Source organism: Electrophorus electricus, chromosome 1, assembly GCF_041902795.1.
Source record: "Electrophorus electricus isolate QZ-2024a chromosome 1, ASM4190279v1, whole genome shotgun sequence".
NCBI lineage: Eukaryota > Metazoa > Chordata > Actinopteri > Gymnotiformes > Gymnotidae > Electrophorus > Electrophorus electricus.
In genome coordinates this window covers 8965490-8992915 of record NC_137497.1, presented here as the reverse complement: position 1 = coordinate 8992915, position 27426 = coordinate 8965490, and the positions used below count along the sequence as shown (strand labels likewise).

General features: G+C 44.6%; 1 long non-coding RNA gene across 1 annotated transcript; it reads right to left on the bottom strand.

The window, feature by feature from the left end:
* Positions 1-27426, bottom strand: LOC145657039 (uncharacterized). Its single transcript, XR_014122856.1, has 10 exons — positions 27357-27426; positions 26748-26939; positions 26398-26513; positions 23961-24078; positions 23560-23598; positions 23184-23249; positions 22908-22982; positions 22425-22570; positions 370-3118; positions 1-167 (listed from the first exon to the last, which is right to left on the bottom strand). It is a non-coding gene; the product is annotated as an uncharacterized LOC145657039 (long non-coding RNA).

Genomic DNA, 27426 nt, shown 5'->3' with positions numbered 1-27426 from the left:
TTTATTTATTTCCACATTTTTTAAACATGGAACTGATTCTTCATAAAGGAGAGCATCAACACCATCACTTGTGAAGTGTTTTTTGTTTTTGTTTTTTAAACATGGAGCTTATCCTCTGTGAGAGAGCTCTGACATCTTTTGCAGAAAGTTCGGCTTCCGGTGTAGATCTAAAACGAGAAAGAAATACCATCAGAAACCAAATGGTGTTTAACATTCGAGCTTTCTAAAAAGCAAACTGTTTTTCTCTGCTTCTGAAGAGCCTTACTTTTATGCACACCAAAACTCAGAGCTTGTTCTTGTTCTTCCATGGACTGTCATGCTACTAAATTCATTAAGAACATAAATATATAAAATAGACCACTACTTTACCTTCCTGACAGTTCTTGAGATCCTCCCCATTAGGCGATGTATCCAGTGTGTCTGCCTGGTCTTAGCTTCAGCCACACCAGATACAGTGGTCCTTACTGTTGTCAGCTTTGCAGATCTTGAGCCGTCTGTGGAGGGACAGTAGAGGAACTGGGCCAGATCTTTCCTCTGAATGACCTTAACAAATGATAAGGCTCCTCCAAGCACCAGACCACCACTGATGAATGCTTGGGTCACATTCACATTTTTCCTGGCCTCAATTCTTCTGAGGAGCTCATTATACACAGCTTCAATGACTGAACTGTGGAACTCCTCAGGGAGGTCCATCCTATTCTCCACATGCACTCCAGTTGCACTGAACAAAAGCCCATGCACACATTCAGCTGCAGAGGTAAAATGGCCATTCCATGGTTGTGTCACCTGTGACCCAGCAACACTTGTACAGAATTCCTTTTCTACCTTCAGGAAAACTGTACGAAGACAGTGGTGTACTGCACAAAGAGAGACAGTAGGAACCCCAAAGTGTGTTGTGCTCGTTTGGGGTTCTGAGCCATATGAGGTTCTTTCATTGGTGGAAGCCGTTGATAATTTTACATCGATCATCTGTAACTCAGTATTACAAACAAGTGTAAACAGAATAGTTCCACATCAAAAGGCTAAAAAGTGGACCGCCCAAAAACCGGTGGGAAAACATAATGAAAATAGTGTCAATACAGGAGGCTAAACTAACTCTAGCCACATGTTAGCTAGCTAGCTAATATTAGATATGAAATACCTAAACCCTACCGTTAGTTAACAAGCTAGCTAGCATTAGCATAGTGAACTAAATACACAAAGCGACATCCTCTGTGGTTGCTGCTAAACACAGATATTCTCTCCGTAGTTATGACAACGGCTACACTTTCCCCAAAACCGACGGCGCACAATTTCCATCATTTCTAACCTCCCGGTTTCATGAGGATGGAAGGGGAAACTTACCTGATATTCTGCCATGATGCGATCAAAGTCGTTATAACAGAAAACTGCGCAGCACACTAAAATATATATACTCGCTATGTGGCGTCATAATAGACTTGGTTGCCCCGACAACAGCCTTTATGAAGTAGGCAGCAGGGAATGCTGTGAAAATGTATTAATATTCATAAAACCTCCATTCATAATGTTAGCACATTATTGACAATAATTAACAAGACAGAAGGAACATTCTTGATTAATGTCGTCTTGAAAGCCTTGTACAGACTATGTCATAGGGTTAAAAAGCTATAATAACAAACCAGACAGCAGTACATGTCAGATATAATAACAACAATTTAAACAGGAGTACATAAGAAGTAATATGGGCTAACCTTTAATTAGTATCATAATGGGCAATTTTTGTCCATGACACGTGAATTGGAATAATACCATTAATTGATAATAAATTATTTTTAAATAATTATGACAGAAAAGTAATCCACAGAGCTGTTCTATAGTTGATCTTATATTCTATAATGGTACTCTGTATGGAGAGCTACAGCATCTAACCTGGCCTGTTTATGGGTGAGAATGTGCTGACCAGATGTACCAGGTCCCAACAGCTAGTTTGTGCAAGAGAAACAGGGGGCATAGATCACTGCAGTGTACTGATGAATAGAGTGCTTAGATCATTACAGTGTACTGGTGAATAGAGGGCTTAGATCACTGCAGTGCACTGGTGAATAGAGGGCCTAATCATTACAGTGTACTGGAGAATAGAGGTCTTAGATCAGTGTAATGGTGAATAGAGGACATAAATGTACACAGGACACTCACAAAAGAACCATCTCTCCCTTTTCTCTCTCTCTTTCGCTCTCTCTTCTCCTCTCTCTCTCTCATTCTCTCTCACATACACAATCTCTTGAGACAGGTATTAACCTTTACCAACAGGACACAGAAACACACACACACACACACACACACACACACACACACACACACACACACACACAGAGGAGGTTAAGTTCATGCAGGACATCCAAGTGAAGACCCTGAAGATGTTAATAAATAAACATGCACACTGATGGAAATGTCTGTGCTTGATGTGTAATAACTATGTCTCTTATAAACGGCTATGACGCAGTGTTTGAGTGGACTTACTATGCTATACAATACTGACGACACACACACACACACACTTCAGAGCCTTGATTTTAACGAGTGTGGTCCTCTGGTGATTGTAAAACTGGTTATTCCCACTGAAGTTCAGGGATGTCAAACCACAGGGATTCCTGATAATCCTGATATATTCATGCACTACTAAAACCAGATCAATGGCTATTTTGTTTCACTTTGAATATAATTCCCCTCTGATTATGCTTGACTAGCAGATGGGATTTCCAGGGTTCCAGATTAACAGGCCCAAACTGCTAATGGCAGAACCTTCCAGAAGTTCCTCATTTCTGGGCCAGGACTCTGGCACTGGGGATGTGAAATCCCGTAATCTCCCATCATCCTCACCAGCAACTCCGCCCAGTCTGGGTTCTGAAGCAGTGACACGCTCAGCAGCACCCGGGCCGCCTTTAATGCTACGCCAGCGACTTGTTCGGTGTGTTTAACCGCGCTGCGTCTGCCGTGACACTCGTCTGTCCTCTGGAACAGCTGACCCTGATGCTCGGGTTGGCTGGAATGGCCAAGTACTCTCTGTCAGCCAGGTGGGGTGGGGGGTGGGGCGGGGGGCAGAGGCCACAAGGTACAGGTGGAGAACGGGAGCTGCAGGTGGTGGTGGGCAGTGTTACTGAAAGCCAGCATGCAAGAGTGAGTGAGTGAGAGAGAGAGAGAGAGAGAGAGAGAGAGAGAGAGAGAGAGAGAGAGAGAGAGAGAGAGAGAGAGTGTGAGTGTGAGGGAGAGAGTGTTTCGACGTTAAGAGCAGACCAGTAGTTGGACAGGTAAGTAAAACATCATGATGTCAGCCATCAGGAGGTAGAGTAGTCTCTGTAAAGCTTTATTTAAAAGGAAAAACAAATGTAAATAAACATGTATAAAAAATTTCAGCTGGCTTAGAAAAATTCTTCCTCTCTCATGTTATCACACACAAAAACACAGGCTGCATATTTAGGAAAAACATCAAATGCACTGCAGTAAAACGCGGTTCCCACCTCTGACGCATCATGGTTAAGGGGGCAGCTTTATTTCCACATATTACTTATTTATCATTTCTGTTTCTATTCATGTGTCTCATCAGAACACACGTGACCAGGACACACACACACACACACACACTGAACATGTCCACGTTAACACACACACACACACACTGAACATGTCCACGTTAACACACACACACACACACTGAACATGTCCACGTTAACACACACACACTGAACATGTCCACGTTAACACACACACACTGAACATGTCCACGTTAACACACACACACTGAACATGTCCACGTTAACACACACACTGAACATGTCCACGTTAACACACACACTGAACATGTCCACGTTAACACACACACTGAACATGTCCACGTTAACACACACACTGAACATGTCCACGTTAACACACACACTGAACATGTCCACGTTAACACACACACTGAACATGTCCACGTTAACACACACACTGAACATGTCCACGTTAACACACACACTGAACATGTCCACGTTAACACACACACTGAACATGTCCACGTTAACACACACACTGAACATGTCCACGTTAACACACACACTGAACATGTCCACGTTAACACACACACTGAACATGTCCACGTTAACACACACACTGAACATGTCCACGTTAACACACACACTGAACATGTCCACGTTAACACACACACTGAACATGTCCACGTTAACACACACACTGAACATGTCCACGTTAACACACACACTGAACATGTCCACGTTAACACACACACTGAACATGTCCACGTTAACACACACACTGAACATGTCCACGTTAACACACACACTGAACATGTCCACGTTAACACACACACTGAACATGTCCACGTTAACACACACACTGAACATGTCCACGTTAACACACACACTGAACATGTCCACGTTAACACACACACTGAACATGTCCACGTTAACACACACACTGAACATGTCCACGTTAACACACACACTGAACATGTCCACGTTAACACACACACTGAACATGTCCACGTTAACACACACACTGAACATGTCCACGTTAACACACACACTGAACATGTCCACGTTAACACACACACTGAACATGTCCACGTTAACACACACACTGAACATGTCCACGTTAACACACACACTGAACATGTCCACGTTAACACACACACTGAACATGTCCACGTTAACACACACACTGAACATGTCCACGTTAACACACACACTGAACATGTCCACGTTAACACACACACTGAACATGTCCACGTTAACACACACACTGAACATGTCCACGTTAACACACACACTGAACATGTCCACGTTAACACACACACTGAACATGTCCACGTTAACACACACACACACACACTGAACATGTCCACGTTAACACACACACACACACACTGAACATGTCCACGTTAACACACACACACACACACTGAACATGTCCACGTTAACACACACACACACACTGAACATGTCCACGTTAACACACACACACACACTGAACATGTCCACGTTAACACACACACTGAACATGTCCACGTTAACACACACACACACACTGAACATGTCCACGTTAACACACACACACACACTGAACATGTCCACGTTAACACACACACACACACTGAACATGTCCACGTTAACACACACACACACACTGAACATGTCCACGTTAACACACACACACACACTGAACATGTCCACGTTAACACACACACACACACTGAACATGTCCACGTTAACACACACACTGAACATGTCCACGTTAACACACACACTGAACATGTCCACGTTAACACACACACACTGAACATGTCCACGTTAACACACACACACTGAACATGTCCACGTTAACACACACACACTGAACATGTCCACGTTAACACACACACACTGAACATGTCCACGTTAACACACACACACTGAACATGTCCACGTTAACACACACACACTGAACATGTCCACGTTAACACACACACACTGAACATGTCCACGTTAACACACACACACTGAACATGTCCACGTTAACACACACACACTGAACATGTCCACGTTAACACACACACACACACACACAGAACATGTCCACGTTAACACACACACACACACACTGAACATGTCCACGTTAACACACACACACACACACTGAACATGTCCACGTTAACACACACACACACACACTGAACATGTCCACGTTAACACACACACACACACACTGAACATGTCCACGTTAACACACACACACACACACTGAACATGTCCACGTTAACACACACACACACACTGAACATGTCCACGTTAACACACACACACACACTGAACATGTCCACGTTAACACACACACACACACTGAACATGTCCACGTTAACACACACACACACACTGAACATGTCCACGTTAACACACACACACACACTGAACATGTCCACGTTAACACACACACACACACTGAACATGTCCACGTTAACACACACACACACACTGAACATGTCCACGTTAACACACACACACACACTGAACATGTCCACGTTAACACACACACACACACACTGAACATGTCCACGTTAACACACACACACACACTGAACATGTCCACGTTAACACACACACACACACTGAACATGTCCACGTTAACACACACACACACACTGAACATGTCCACGTTAACACACACACACACACTGAACATGTCCACGTTAACACACACACACACACTGAACATGTCCACGTTAACACACACACACACACTGAACATGTCCACGTTAACACACACACACACACTGAACATGTCCACGTTAACACACACACACACACTGAACATGTCCACGTTAACACACACACACACACTGAACATGTCCACGTTAACACACACACACTGAACATGTCCACGTTAACACACACACACTGAACATGTCCACGTTAACACACACACACTGAACATGTCCACGTTAACACACACACACTGAACATGTCCACGTTAACACACACACACTGAACATGTCCACGTTAACACACACACACTGAACATGTCCACGTTAACACACACACACACACACACTGAACATGTCCACGTTAACACACACACACACACACACAGAACATGTCCACGTTAACACACACACACACACACTGAACATGTCCACGTTAACACACACACACACACTGAACATGTCCACGTTAACACACACACACACACACACACAGTGAACATGTCCACGTTAACACACACACACACACACACACACTGAACATGTCCACGTTAACACACACACACACACACACTGAACATGTCCACGTTAACACACACACACACACACACTGAACATGTCCACGTTAACACACACACACACACACACTGAACATGTCCACGTTAACACACACACACACACACACACTGAACATGTCCACGTTAACACACACACACACACACACACACACACTGAACATGTCCACGTTAACACACACACACACACACACTGAACATGTCCACGTTAACACACACACACACACTGAACATGTCCACGTTAACACACACACACACACTGAACATGTCCACGTTAACACACACACACACACACACACACTGAACATGTCCACGTTAACACACACACACACACACACACACTGAACATGTCCACGTTAACACACACACACACACACACACACACTGAACATGTCCACGTTAACACACACACACACACACACACACTGAACATGTCCACGTTAACACACACACACACACACACACTGAACATGTCCACGTTAACACACACACACACACACACACTGAACATGTCCACGTTAACACACACACACACACTGAACATGTCCACGTTAACACACACACACACACACACACACTGAACATGTCCACGTTAACACACACACACACACTGAACATGTCCACGTTAACACACACACACACACACACACAGTGAACATGTCCACGTTAACACACACACACACACACACACACACTGAACATGTCCACGTTAACACACACACACACACACACACACTGAACATGTCCACGTTAACACACACACACACACACACTGAACATGTCCACGTTAACACACACACACACACACACTGAACATGTCCACGTTAACACACACACACACACACACACTGAACATGTCCACGTTAACACACACACACACACACACACACACACTGAACATGTCCACGTTAACACACACACACACACACACTGAACATGTCCACGTTAACACACACACACACACACACTGAACATGTCCACGTTAACACACACACACACACACACTGAACATGTCCACGTTAACACACACACACACACACACTGAACATGTCCACGTTAACACACACACACACACTGAACATGTCCACGTTAACACACACACACACACTGAACATGTCCACGTTAACACACACACACACACACACTGAACATGTCCACGTTAACACACACACACACACACACACTGAACATGTCCACGTTAACACACACACACACACACACACACTGAACATGTCCACGTTAACACACACACACACACACACACACTGAACATGTCCACGTTAACACACACACACACACACACACTGAACATGTCCACGTTAACACACACACACACACACACTGAACATGTCCACGTTAACACACACACACACACTGAACATGTCCACGTTAACACACACACACACACTGAACATGTCCACGTTAACACACACACACACACTGAACATGTCCACGTTAACACACACACACACACTGAACATGTCCACGTTAACACACACACACACACTGAACATGTCCACGTTAACACACACACACACACTGAACATGTCCACGTTAACACACACACACACACTGAACATGTCCACGTTAACACACACACACACACACACTGAACATGTCCACGTTAACACACACACACACACACACACTGAACATGTCCACGTTAACACACACACACACACACACACTGAACATGTCCACGTTAACACACACACACACACACACACTGAACATGTCCACGTTAACACACACACACACACACACACTGAACATGTCCACGTTAACACACACACACACACTGAACATGTCCACGTTAACACACACACACACACTGAACATGTCCACGTTAACACACACACACACACTGAACATGTCCACGTTAACACACACACACACACTGAACATGTCCACGTTAACACACACACTGAACATGTCCACGTTAACACACACACTGAACATGTCCACGTTAACACACACACACACACTGAACATGTCCACGTTAACACACAAACACACACTGAACATGTCCACGTTAACACACACACACACACTGAACATGTCCACGTTAACACACACACACACACTGAACATGTCCACGTTAACACACACACACACACTGAACATGTCCACGTTAACACACACACTGAACATGTCCACGTTAACACACACACTGAACATGTCCACGTTAACACACACACACTGAACATGTCCACGTTAACACACACACACTGAACATGTCCACGTTAACACACACACACTGAACATGTCCACGTTAACACACACACACTGAACATGTCCACGTTAACACACACACACTGAACATGTCCACGTTAACACACACACACTGAACATGTCCACGTTAACACACACACACTGAACATGTCCACGTTAACACACACACACTGAACATGTCCACGTTAACACACACACACACACTGAACATGTCCACGTTAACACACACACACACACTGAACATGTCCACGTTAACACACACACTGAACATGTCCACGTTAACACACACACTGAACATGTCCACGTTAACACACACACACTGAACATGTCCACGTTAACACACACACACTGAACATGTCCACGTTAACACACACACACTGAACATGTCCACGTTAACACACACACACTGAACATGTCCACGTTAACACACACACACTGAACATGTCCACGTTAACACACACACACTGAACATGTCCACGTTAACACACACACACTGAACATGTCCACGTTAACACACACACACTGAACATGTCCACGTTAACACACACACACACACTGAACATGTCCACGTTAACACACACACACACACACACTGAACATGTCCACGTTAACACACACACACACACACACACAGAACATGTCCACGTTAACACACACACACACACACTGAACATGTCCACGTTAACACACACACACACACACTGAACATGTCCACGTTAACACACACACACACACACTGAACATGTCCACGTTAACACACACACACACACACTGAACATGTCCACGTTAACACACACACACACACACTGAACATGTCCACGTTAACACACACACACACACTGAACATGTCCACGTTAACACACACACACACACTGAACATGTCCACGTTAACACACACACACACACTGAACATGTCCACGTTAACACACACACACACACTGAACATGTCCACGTTAACACACACACACACACTGAACATGTCCACGTTAACACACACACACACACTGAACATGTCCACGTTAACACACACACACACACTGAACATGTCCACGTTAACACACACACACACACTGAACATGTCCACGTTAACACACACACACACACTGAACATGTCCACGTTAACACACACACACACACTGAACATGTCCACGTTAACACACACACACACACACTGAACATGTCCACGTTAACACACACACACACACTGAACATGTCCACGTTAACACACACACACACACTGAACATGTCCACGTTAACACACACACACACACTGAACATGTCCACGTTAACACACACACACACACTGAACATGTCCACCACACACTGAACATGTCCACGTTAACACACACACTGAACATGTCCACGTTAACACACACACACTGAACATGTCCACGTTAACACACACACACTGAACATGTCCACGTTAACACACACACACTGAACATGTCCACGTTAACACACACACACTGAACATGTCCACGTTAACACACACACACTGAACATGTCCACGTTAACACACACACACTGAACATGTCCACGTTAACACACACACACACACACACTGAACATGTCCACGTTAACACACACACACACACACACAGAACATGTCCACGTTAACACACACACACACACACACTGAACATGTCCACGTTAACACACACACACACACTGAACATGTCCACGTTAACACACACACACACACACACACAGTGAACATGTCCACGTTAACACACACACACACACTGAACATGTCCACGTTAACACACACACACACACACACACAGTGAACATGTCCACGTTAACACACACACACACACACACACACTGAACATGTCCACGTTAACACACACACACACACACACACACACTGAACATGTCCACGTTAACACACACACACACACACACTGAACATGTCCACGTTAACACACACACACACACACACTGAACATGTCCACGTTAACACACACACACACACACACACTGAACATGTCCACGTTAACACACACACACACACACACACACACACTGAACATGTCCACGTTAACACACACACACACACACACTGAACATGTCCACGTTAACACACACACACACACTGAACATGTCCACGTTAACACACACACACACACTGAACATGTCCACGTTAACACACACACACACACACACACACTGAACATGTCCACGTTAACACACACACACACACACACACACTGAACATGTCCACGTTAACACACACACACACACACACACACACTGAACATGTCCACGTTAACACACACACACACACACACACACTGAACATGTCCACGTTAACACACACACACACACACACACTGAACATGTCCACGTTAACACACACACACACACACACACTGAACATGTCCACGTTAACACACACACACACACTGAACATGTCCACGTTAACACACACACACACACACACACACTGAACATGTCCACGTTAACACACACACACACACTGAACATGTCCACGTTAACACACACACACACACACACACAGTGAACATGTCCACGTTAACACACACACACACACACACACACTGAACATGTCCACGTTAACACACACACACACACACACACACTGAACATGTCCACGTTAACACACACACACACACACACTGAACATGTCCACGTTAACACACACACACACACACACACTGAACATGTCCACGTTAACACACACACACACACACACACTGAACATGTCCACGTTAACACACACACACACACACACACTGAACATGTCCACGTTAACACACACACACACACACACACACACACTGAACATGTCCACGTTAACACACACACACACACACACTGAACATGTCCACGTTAACACACACACACACACACACTGAACATGTCCACGTTAACACACACACACACACACACTGAACATGTCCACGTTAACACACACACACACACTGAACATGTCCACGTTAACACACACACACACACTGAACATGTCCACGTTAACACACACACACACACTGAACATGTCCACGTTAACACACACACACACACACACACTGAACATGTCCACGTTAACACACACACACACACACACACACTGAACATGTCCACGTTAACACACACACACACACACACACACTGAACATGTCCACGTTAACACACACACACACACACACACTGAACATGTCCACGTTAACACACACACACACACACACACACTGAACATGTCCACGTTAACACACACACACACACTGAACATGTCCACGTTAACACACACACACACACTGAACATGTCCACGTTAACACACACACACACACTGAACATGTCCACGTTAACACACACACACACACTGAACATGTCCACGTTAACACACACACACACACTGAACATGTCCACGTTAACACACACACACACACACTGAACATGTCCACGTTAACACACACACACACACACTGAACATGTCCACGTTAACACACACACACACACACACTGAACATGTCCACGTTAACACACACACACACACTGAACATGTCCACGTTAACACACACACACACACACACACTGAACATGTCCACGTTAACACACACACACACACACACACTGAACATGTCCACGTTAACACACACACACACACACACACTGAACATGTCCACGTTAACACACACACACACACTGAACATGTCCACGTTAACACACACACACACACACACTGAACATGTCCACGTTAACACACACACACACACACACACTGAACATGTCCACGTTAACACACACACACACACACACTGAACATGTCCACGTTAACACACACACACACACACACACACACTGAACATGTCCACGTTAACACACACACACACACACACACACTGAACATGTCCACGTTAACACACACACACACACACACACACACTGAACATGTCCACGTTAACACACACACACACTGAACATGTCCACGTTAACACACACACACACTGAACATGTCCACGTTAACACACACACACACACACACTGAACATGTCCACGTTAACACACACACACACACACACTGAACATGTCCACGTTAACACACACACACACACACACTGAACATGTCCACGTTAACACACACACACACACACACACTGAACATGTCCACGTTAACACACACACACACACACACACACTGAACATGTCCACGTTAACACACACACACACACACACACACTGAACATGTCCACGTTAACACACACACACACACACACACACTGAACATGTCCACGTTAACACACACACACACTGAACATGTCCACATTAACACACACACACACTGAACATGTCCACGTTAACACACACACACACACACACTGAACATGTCCACGTTAACACACACACACACACACACTGAACATGTCCACGTTAACACACACACACACACACACTGAACATGTCCACGTTAACACACACACACACACACACTGAACATGTCCACGTTAACACACACACACACACACACACTGAACATGTCCACGTTAACACACACACACACACACACACTGAACATGTCCACGTTACACACACACACTGAACATGTCCACGTTAACACACACACACACACACACACACTGAACATGTCCACGGTTAACACACACACACACACACTGAACATGTCCACGTTAAACACACACACACACACACTGAACATGTCCACGTTAACACACACACACACACACAACTGAACATGTCCACGTTAACACACACACACACACACACTGAACATGTCCACGTTAACACACACACACACTACACACTGAACATGTCCACGTTTAACACACACACACACACACACTGGAACATGTCCACGTTACACACACACACACACACACACAAACATGTCCACAGTAACACACACACACACACACACACTGAACATGTCCACGTTAACACACACACACACACACACTGAACATGTCCACGTTAACACACACACACACACAGAACATGTCCACGTTTTAACACACACACACACAGAACATGTCCACGTTAACACACACACACACACACACACACTGAACATGTCACGTTAACACACACACACACACACACTGAACATGTCCACGTTAACACACACACACACACACACTGAACATGTCCACGTTAACAACACACACACACACACACCTGAACATGTCCACGTTAACACACACACACACACACACACTGAACATGTCCACGTTAACACACACACTGAACGTTAACACACACACACACACACACTGAACATGTCACGTTAACAACACACACACACACTGAACATGTCCACGTTAAAACAACTGAACATGTCCACGTTAACCACCTGAACATGTCACGTTAACACACACACACACACACACACTGAACATGTCCACGTTAACACACACACACACAACACACACACTGATGTCCAACACTGAACATGTCCACGTTAACACACACACACACACACACTGAACATGTCCACGTTAACACACACACACACACACACTGAACATGTCCACGTTAACACACACACACACACACACTGAACATGTCCACGTTAACACACACACACACACACTGAACATGTCCACGTTAACACACACACACACACACACTGAACATGTCCACGTTAACACACACACACACACACACTGAACATGTCCACGTTAACACACACACACACACTGAACATGTCCACGTTAACACACACACACACACTGAACATGTCCACGTTAACACACACACACACTGAACATGTCCACGTTAACACACACACACACACACACACTGAACATGTCCACGTTAACACACACACACACACACACACTGAACATGTCCACGTTAACACACACACACACACACACTGAACATGTCCACGTTAACACACACACACACACTGAACATGTCCACGTTAACACACACACACACACTGAACATGTCCACGTTAACACACACACACACTGAACATGTCCACGTTAACACACACACACACACACACACTGAACATGTCCACGTTAACACACACACACACACACACACACACTGAACATGTCCACGTTAACACACACACACACACACACACACACACACTGAACATGTCCACGTTAACACACACACACACACACACACACTGAACATGTCCACGTTAACACACACACACACTGAACATGTCCACGTTAACACACACACACACTGAACATGTCCACGTTAACACACACACACACACACACTGAACATGTCCACGTTAACACACACACACACACACACTGAACATGTCCACGTTAACACACACACACACACACACTGAACATGTCCACGTTAACACACACACACACACACACTGAACATGTCCACGTTAACACACACACACACACACACACTGAACATGTCCACGTTAACACACACACACACACACACACACTGAACATGTCCACGTTCCACGTTAACACACACACACACACTGAACATGTCCACGTTAACACACACACACACACACACACACTGAACATGTCCACGTTAACACACACACACACACACACACACTGAACATGTCCACGTTAACACACACACACACACACACACACTGAACATGTCCACGTTAACACACACACACACACACACTGAACATGTCCACGTTAACACACACACACACACACACTGAACATGTCCACGTTAACACACACACACACACACACACTGAACATGTCCACGTTAACACACACACACACACACACACACACTGAACATGTCCACGTTAACACACACACACACACACACTGAACATGTCCACGTTAACACACACACACACACACACTGAACATGTCCACGTTAACACACACACACACACACACTGAACATGTCCACGTTAACACACACACACACACACACTGAACATGTCCACGTTAACACACACACACACACTGAACATGTCCACGTTAACACACACACACACACATGAACATGTCCACGTTAACACACACACACACACTGAACATGTCCACGTTAACACACACACACACACTGAACATGTCCACGTTAACACACACACACACACACTGAACATGTCCACGTTAACACACACACACACACACACACTGAACATGTCCACGTTAACACACACACACACACACACACACTGAACATGTCCACGTTAACACACACACACACACACACACTGAACATGTCCACGTTAACACACACACACACACACACACTGAACATGTCCACGTTAACACACACACACACACTGAACATGTCCACGTTAACACACACACACACACTGAACATGTCCACGTTAACACACACACACACACTGAACATGTCCACGTTAACACACACACACACACTGAACATGTCCACGTTAACACACACACACACACTGAACATGTCCACGTTAACACACACACACACACACACACTGAACATGTCCACGTTAACACACACACACACACACACACTGAACATGTCCACGTTAACACACACACACACACACACACTGAACATGTCCACGTTAACACACACACACACACACACACTGAACATGTCCACGTTAACACACACACACACACACACACTGAACATGTCCACGTTAACACACACACACACACACACACTGAACATGTCCACGTTAACACACACACACACACACACACTGAACATGTCCACGTTAACACACACACACACACACACACTGAACATGTCCACGTTAACACACACACACACACACACACTGAACATGTCCACGTTAACACACACACACACACACACTGAACATGTCCACGTTAACACACACACACACACACACACTGAACATGTCCACGTTAACACACACACACACACACACACTGAACATGTCCACGTTAACACACACACACACACACACACACACTGAACATGTCCACGTTAACACACACACACACTCACACACACTGAACATGTCCACGTTAACACACACACACACACACACACACTGAACATGTCCACGTTAACACACACACACACACACACACACTGAACATGTCCACGTTAACACACACACACACTGAACATGTCCACGTTAACACACACACACACTGAACATGTCCACGTTAACACACACACACACACACACTGAACATGTCCACGTTAACACACACACACACACACACACTGAACATGTCCACGTTAACACACACACACACACACACACACTGAACATGTCCACGTTAACACACACACACACACACACACACTGAACATGTCCACGTTAACACACACACACACACACACACACTGAACATGTCCACGTTAACACACACACACACACACACACACTGAACATGTCCACGTTAACACACACACACACACACACACACTGAACATGTCCACGTTAACACACACACACACACACACACACTGAACATGTCCACGTTAACACACACACACACACACACACACTGAACATGTCCACGTTAACACACACACACACTGAACATGTCCACGTTAACACACACACACACTGAACATGTCCACGTTAACACACACACACACTGAACATGTCCACGTTAACACACACACACACACACACTGAACATGTCCACGTTAACACACACACACACACACACTGAACATGTCCACGTTAACACACACACACACACACACTGAACATGTCCACGTTAACACACACACACACACACACACTGAACATGTCCACGTTAACACACACACACACACACACACACTGAACATGTCCACGTTAACACACACACACACACACACACTGAACATGTCCACGTTAACACACACACACACACACACACACTGAACATGTCCACGTTAACACACACACACACACACTGAACATGTCCACGTTAACACACACACACACACACACACTGAACATGTCCACGTTAACACACACACACACACACACACTGAACATGTCCACGTTAACACACACACACACACACACACACACTGAACATGTCCACGTTAACACACACACACACACACTGAACATGTCCACGTTAACACACACACACACACACACACTGAACATGTCCACGTTAACACACACACACACACACACTGAACATGTCCACGTTAACACACACACACACACACACACACACTGAACATGTCCACGTTAACACACACACACACACACACACTGAACATGTCCACGTTAACACACACACACACACACACACACTGAACATGTCCACGTTAACACACACACACACACACTGAACATGTCCACGTTAACACACACACACACACACACACACTGAACATGTCCACGTTAACACACACACACACACACACACTGAACATGTCCACGTTAACACACACACACACTGAACATGTCCACGTTAACACACACACACACACACACACACTGAACATGTCCACGTTAACACACACACACACACACACTGAACATGTCCACGTTAACACACACACACACACACACACACACTGAACATGTCCACGTTAACACACACACACACACACACACACTGAACATGTCCACGTTAACACACACACACACACACACACTGAACATGTCCACGTTAACACACACACACACACACACTGAACATGTCCACGTTAACACACACACACACACACACTGAACATGTCCACGTTAACACACACACACACACACACTGAACATGTCCACGTTAACACACACACACACACACACTGAACATGTCCACGTTAACACACACACACACACACACTGAACATGTCCACGTTAACACACACACACACACACACTGAACATGTCCACGTTAACACACACACACACACACACTGAACATGTCCACGTTAACACACACACACACACACACTGAACATGTCCACGTTAACACACACACACACACACACTGAACATGTCCACGTTAACACACACACACACACACACTGAACATGTCCACGTTAACACACACACACACACACACTGAACATGTCCACGTTAACACACACACACACACACTGAACATGTCCACGTTAACACACACACACACACACTGAACATGTCCACGTTAACACACACACACACACACACTGAACATGTCCACGTTAACACACACACACACACACACTGAACATGTCCACGTTAACACACACACACACACTGAACATGTCCACGTTAACACACACACACACACTGAACATGTCCACGTTAACACACACACACACTGAACATGTCCACGTTAACACACACACACACACACACTGAACATGTCCACGTTAACACACACACACACACACACACACTGAACATGTCCACGTTAACACACACACACACACACACTGAACATGTCCACGTTAACACACACACACACACACACACACACTGAACATGTCCACGTTAACACACACACACACACACACTGAACATGTCCACGTTAACACACACACACACACACACTGAACATGTCCACGTTAACACACACACACACACTGAACATGTCCACGTTAACACACACACACACACACTGAACATGTCCACGTTAACACACACACACACTGAACATGTCCACGTTAACACACACACACACACACACACTGAACATGTCCACGTTAACACACACACACACACACACACACACACTGAACATGTCCACGTTAACACACACACACACACACACACACTGAACATGTCCACGTTAACACACACACACACACACACACACTGAACATGTCCACGTTAACACACACACACACTGAACATGTCCACGTTAACACACACACACACTGAACATGTCCACGTTAACACACACACACACACACACTGAACATGTCCACGTTAACACACACACACACACACACTGAACATGTCCACGTTAACACACACACACACACACACACTGAACATGTCCACGTTAACACACACACACACACACACACACTGAACATGTCCACGTTAACACACACACACACACACACACACTGAACATGTCCACGTTAACACACACACACACACACACACACTGAACATGTCCACGTTAACACACACACACACACACACACACTGAACATGTCCACGTTAACACACACACACACACACACACACTGAACATGTCCACGTTAACACACACACACACACACACACACTGAACATGTCCACGTTAACACACACACACACTGAACATGTCCACGTTAACACACACACACACTGAACATGTCCACGTTAACACACACACACACACACACTGAACATGTCCACGTTAACACACACACACACACACACTGAACATGTCCACGTTAACACACACACACACACACACTGAACATGTCCACGTTAACACACACACACACACACACTGAACATGTCCACGTTAACACACACACACACACACACACTGAACATGTCCACGTTAACACACACACACACACACACACACTGAACATGTCCACGTTAACACACACACACACACACACACTGAACATGTCCACGTTAACACACACACACACACACACACTGAACATGTCCACGTTAACACACACACACACACACACACACACTGAACATGTCCACGTCAACACACACACACACACACTGAACATGTCCACGTTAACACACACACACACACACACACTGAACATGTCCACGTTAACACACACACACACACACACTGAACATGTCCACGTTAACACACACACACACACACACACACTGAACATGTCCACGTTAACACACACACACACACACACACTGAACATGTCCACGTTAACACACACACACACACACACACACTGAACATGTCCACGTTAACACACACACACACACACACACACTGAACATGTCCACGTTAACACACACACACACACACACTGAACATGTCCACGTTAACACACACACACACACACACTGAACATGTCCACGTTAACACACACACACACACACACTGAACATGTCCACGTTAACACACACACACACACACACTGAACATGTCCACGTTAACACACACACACACACACACTGAACATGTCCACGTTAACACACACACACACACACACTGAACATGTCCACGTTAACACACACACACACACACACTGAACATGTCCACGTTAACACACACACACACACTGAACATGTCCACGTTAACACACACACACACACTGAACATGTCCACGTTAACACACACACACACACTGAACATGTCCACGTTAACACACACACACACACTGAACATGTCCACGTTAACACACACACACACTGAACATGTCCACGTTAACACACACACACACTGAACATGTCCACGTTAACACACACACACACACACACTGAACATGTCCACGTTAACACACACACACACACACACTGAACATGTCCACGTTAACACACACACACACACACACTGAACATGTCCACGTTAACACACACACACACACACACTGAACATGTCCACGTTAACACACACACACACACACACTGAACATGTCCACGTTAACACACACACACACACACACTGAACATGTCCACGTTAACACACACACACACACACACTGAACATGTCCACGTTAACACACACACACACACACACTGAACATGTCCACGTTAACACACACACACACACACACTGAACATGTCCACGTTAACACACACACACACACACACTGAACATGTCCACGTTAACACACACACACACACACACTGAACATGTCCACGTTAACACACACACACACACACACTGAACATGTCCACGTTAACACACACACACACACACACTGAACATGTCCACGTTAACACACACACACACACACACTGAACATGTCCACGTTAACACACACACACACACACACTGAACATGTCCACGTTAACACACACACACACACACACTGAACATGTCCACGTTAACACACACACACACACACACTGAACATGTCCACGTTAACACACACACACACACACACACACTGAACATGTCCACGTTAACACACACACACACACACACACTGAACATGTCCACGTTAACACACACACACACACACACACACACACACTGAACATGTATATGTTAACACACACACTGCGCCACACACTAACACACATTAAACATCTACAAACTTCATTATATTTAACACAGCACAAAGGTGTTTTTCATTACATATAACACACTGAACACAGCACAAAGGTGTTTTTCATTACATATAACACACTGAACATGCCGTGTGAACGCAGTCTCATGTGTAACACACAGCCTGTGCTGTTCACCTCATCAGACCAGTTTCCCCCTCGGTTCTACACGAGGGTTTATATACTCGCCTGACAGACAGGTGCGTTCCACCGTGTGAGGGAGAGGATGGGTATATTTATTTGGTTATCTTTGTGAGCATGACTGTCAGAAAGTGGGTGTTCTCACCAGCTCTTTTCTTTCTTGTGTGTGTGTGTGTGTGTGTGTGTGTGTGTGTGTGTGTGTGTGTGTATATGTGGTCTCACCAGTTCCTGCAGTCTTTTCTTGCTCATTCCTTTCCTCCCTAGTTGTTTCTCGATGACTTTAGCATTCTGAGTATAAGAGTCTGGCTGCTTCTTCCAGAGGAGGTGGCAATCACAACGTTCACATCACTTATTGTTTATAATATTCCCTTTTAGAAAAAAAAAAGAAGCAGCCAATCACAGCGTTCACAGCACTTGTTGTTAATACTCCCTTTTAGAAGAACAAGGAATCAATTATGTCACCAATTACTATGTATGAATTTGAATCTATCAGATATTTCAAAGCAATCACAAGTGTATCACTACAGACAACTGGTCACATCACAACAGGGAGACAATCCCACTACATTGGAGGGACATACGGAACTATGCAACTGCTTACACTGGGCGAGGGCACCCCGGGCCGAGGCCATACCAGCAGGTTCCAGGTCCAGCCCACAGGACCCCTGGTCTGCATATTACTGTACTTCATCAAGGCCAACACACCTGCCTAAACTCATCAGGTAATCACCAAGCCCTTCACAACTCACTCGGGTGTCCGGAAGCAGGCCAGACAGTGACCTGTGCAGGGTATAACATAAATTTTCAGCTAACTCAGGTAACTCCAAATACCCTGGTTAAAGAATAAACACTGTATACTAACAGCAGCCAAACATGTATTCTGGCTAGAACGCTAGAGTAATCTAAATTTTTATCATCAGCCAATCACAATCCATACAGCTTGGTTTCAGCACAAAGATCCAATCACAGCACAGCACTCACCGCCTCGATCTCTTCCATGGTAACAGAACTGAACTTGCCCATGTCTTTGGTGCGTTTCATCATCACCTGGAAGACAGTTGCACACACACACACACACACACACACACACACACACACACACACACACACAGAGAGAAAAGCCTTTAAAACACCAGAAATTATGAAGAAGAAGTATGTGTGTGTGTATATGAGAGAGAGAGCGAGAGTATTTATAGCAAAGCACTAACATTAATGGAATGTAATTCATGTCACTGTGTATCATCGTGTGCTTGTGTGTATGTTCTGCAACTGAACTGGTTTTCTTTCCTTTTTTTGGTATACAGAGAAATTCTCTACATTTTAGATTTGAATTTGATGTGAGTGAAGGTCATCGTACTTCCCACACTTCTGGTACTGTCACTCGATCCCCCCTGCCCTGAAAGACATTTAGCCTGTTTACAAACACCACAGCCACCTTTGTTTACAAACACAAACACAGCCAGCCTTGATCATTTTAATTATTTATTAGAATAGTAATGTACCAATACATTCATGCCATTTAGCTGACACTTTTATCCAAAGCGACTTACAATTATGACTGAGTACAAGTTGAGCAATTGAAGGTTAAGGGCCTTGCTCAGGAGCCCAACAGTGCTAACTTGAACCTTTAAATTAAAAGTCAAGTACCTTAACCACTGAGCTACCACTGCCCGGCACATTCATATCCATCAACCATACAATAACAAACACACGTGTGCGCACGCACACACACACACACACACACACACACACACACACCTTTTCAAGTACATGCTCTCATCCTCTTCCACACTGCAGAACTTGTGCGTGTGTTTCGCTGCGCCAATGACTCGTGCCTTGTTCCGTGGTCTCATGGGTAATTTCTCCAGCTGACAGTCTGAGAGAAGAGTTAACACACACACACATACACACACACACACACCTGATAGTTAGGCAGATAGACATGACAGAAAAGTGAAAGGTTCATTCAGCCAATACGAGTGTGTTCAATACTTAATTAAATCCATGTATTAACAATGTACTATTTGCCATACAGTAGACAGCTCTGCCTTGAGATCTGAAGTAAATTTATTTTTTATGTAACATAGAATGTAACATGAAAAATTAATTCTGTAAATTCTGGTTTTAAAAAAATTCTCTTTTCTACCACTGTCAGTGTGGCACACTACCACCTGTTGTAGATCGACTCGGTTTGGTTTTGTAGATTAATTCCTTTGTCACTTTATCAGATGCCTAAATGACAGAAACAATACATACACCCTCTGACAGGAGGTGAACAAACAATGTAAACAAGCAGTGTAAAAACAAACAACTCCACCAACAAACAAATATGTACAAGACAAACCTTATAGGTGCAAAGAAACACAGAGGACCAAGGAGTGGACCTGATCAAGATGAAAATACATTTTTCAGGAATCGCTACATTGCACCTGTACCTAGAACAGTTTTACTGTCTTATGATGGTTTGCAGTTTTGGGGAGTTTTGTTGTTCTTTTTGTTTTGTATTTTTGTTGATAGAAACATCTGACTAGGGTTACACAAGGCAGTGTGAACAGCAGGGCTCTTACACGTGTTTCCTGAACTTCCAGGGAGTCCCGTAAGGAAGCAAGAATTCTCTGAACAAGGATGTGATGACTTAAATGAAAGAGGAAACATTTTGATCAGTTTTTTAAATCTAAATGCAGTTAGCATAAGTTCCAATGGGATGACAGGCATGTTGAATTCTAACTTCTGCTCTTTGGATATCAATAGGTCCACTGGCTATGATTGTGTGAATTATTCTGTAATCTGTATTAGGATGAAGTGAATCAAGAGAGTTCCACTTTACTGAGGAAAGCACAGAGTATATATGTGTCCTATATCTACTATCTAAATCTACAGGATGACGGGGAAAAGTGAGGAATGTTCTAAGGGTCTACGTAGAAAGGAAAAAGACAAGGTTAGTAAAGATTAGATGCAGTCAGCATGACCCAGCCATGAGCTGCTCGTGTACGTAGAGAGAGATGGGGAGAGCGAAAGAGAAAGGGAGGGGTAAAGTATGCAAGAAGAGGGAGCGGATGACCTCGAGTGAGGAGCTCTCGGTCAAGCAGTTACATTATGGCTCATAAGCAGAGACGTTGCGTTGGGGTCTACCAAAAATTACGTAAAATGGAGACAATTTGGTGGTGGCACTGGGCGTCATTCTGATCTCACACAACACTGCTGGCAGTAGATCTATCCACTTCTTTCCTGTTTCCATCATGACCTTTGTCAACCTTTCTTTCAAGGTATGATTCATTCTCTCAAAAATGCCAGATGACTGAGGATGATAAGAGATGTGAAACTTCCAGTCAATAGTTAGGTAGGTGCATAGTTTCTGAGTTACCTTAGAAATGAAACAGGGTCCCTGATCTGAGTCTATTACACAAGGGACACCGTACCTCGGTATTATATCCTTGGCTAGGATTTTAACCACAGTGCGGGCGTCTTCCTTAGAACAGGGAAATGCCTCAGTCCACTTAGAAAACCTGTCTACAATCACTAGCAAGTACTTCAACTGACCACAAGGTGGAATGTGTGTAAAGTCTATCTGTAGACACTGAAAGGGATATTCTGGAGCCAGTAAGGCATCATATTTGGCTTGTGTTTTACCCTGGTTGCTTCTGGCACAGGTTAAACAGCAATCTAGGAGGAGTTTTACAGTTATACATTTTGCAGAGATACAAAACTGTTTTTGAATGTTAGCCGTCACTCCCCCTTTGTGCAATATGTGAAATCCCATGAAAATGGCGCACAAGAAATGGCTAAATAGATTTAGGAAAGGTGATACGCCCCTCCAGGTCACGGATTAGACCATTTTAATCAGGACTACAGCCCTAATCAACCCAGTGAGAGCAGTCCTGTTGTGTACTCTGAGTTTGTAAGAAACACAGATCGATATCATTCGGCACCAAGCAATGAGAAACCATGGAGACAGCTTCACATGTCAAGGACATAGCATATGTGCAAGAGGGGCCATTAACAGCTGCCCAATGTGTGATCTCGTCCGCTAAGGCATCGCCAGTGTCAGACTCAGAGGTTGTATCATGACCCTTGACCTTTACAATAGCCAGCTGAGCTGGTAGTGTACATGCAGACAAAAGTGCAGACACTAGTCCTGGATTAGAAATGGTCTTACTGTCAGAGGTGCGGAACCCCCTGGAGTGCCAAATCTTACCCAAGTCATGAGGAATCCCAAACGCATAACAGGAATCATTGTAGATGGTGACAACCTGATCCCGGAGTAGATGGCAGGCCCTGGTCAACAGCATCAGCTCAGCTGCTTGAGCAGACCTGTAAGGGAGAGAGTAAGCCTCCCAAATGAGGTTAGGCAGAGAGCAGACAGAATAACCACAGAAAAATTCAAAGTCAGACAGTTTAAAACATGAATCATCTATAAAAATGTGATAGCCGCCTATTTTTAATATCAGTCATGCTAGGAGGCATAACTCTACAGTTTTTCACCCAGCATCATGAATGCAGTAGAAATATTTACAAGGTGGCTGGAGCCGTGCGCCGAAGTCTCACCCTGCTGTAGAGAGGCAAGGTTAGTATAGAGGGCAGGTTGGGCTTGCCGTCCGCTCCTCCTCCAGAAGTCCCCCTCTCAACTTCCTGCTTCAGCTCAGATGTGTGTGTGGCCTTCGACACAGAAACATCTGCCTGAGCGGCAGCCTCTCTTATCAGTGCACGCTTCACAAGCAGAGGAGGGGATCCTTTCAACTGTGTGGCAGCAAAAATGACTATTTCAGACCCAGGAGTCTTATTGGGTTTTACACCATGCGCCTTGTCCCACCTTACTCCAGGTCTGCAAAGAATTCTTCATATATTGAAAATCCCAGCTAGGCTCCCCATATCCCTCATAAATAAACATAGCACTATAAACTCCCATTGAAAAGAAATCTGAATACTTCTTGTATTTGCATGTATAAATGTTGTATTTGCATGTAGTGTTCACTATGTTTATAAAAAGCAATATGGTGATGTAAAAGTATACTGTAAATTTCATTATTATTTCACTCTTGGCTAAATAATAAACCCAACCAACTAGACTGAAATTACAGACATGGTGAGCAGTTGTTTTTGTAGTCAGGATAAATCAATTCTAAAGGAGTTCCTTCTAAAAGAGAAGCTGCTAACCTGCTCCCTGCGCTCTTCCACATTCTTAGAAGTGTCCCAGCCTTTGCGTGTGTTGAACTTGTACACCTAA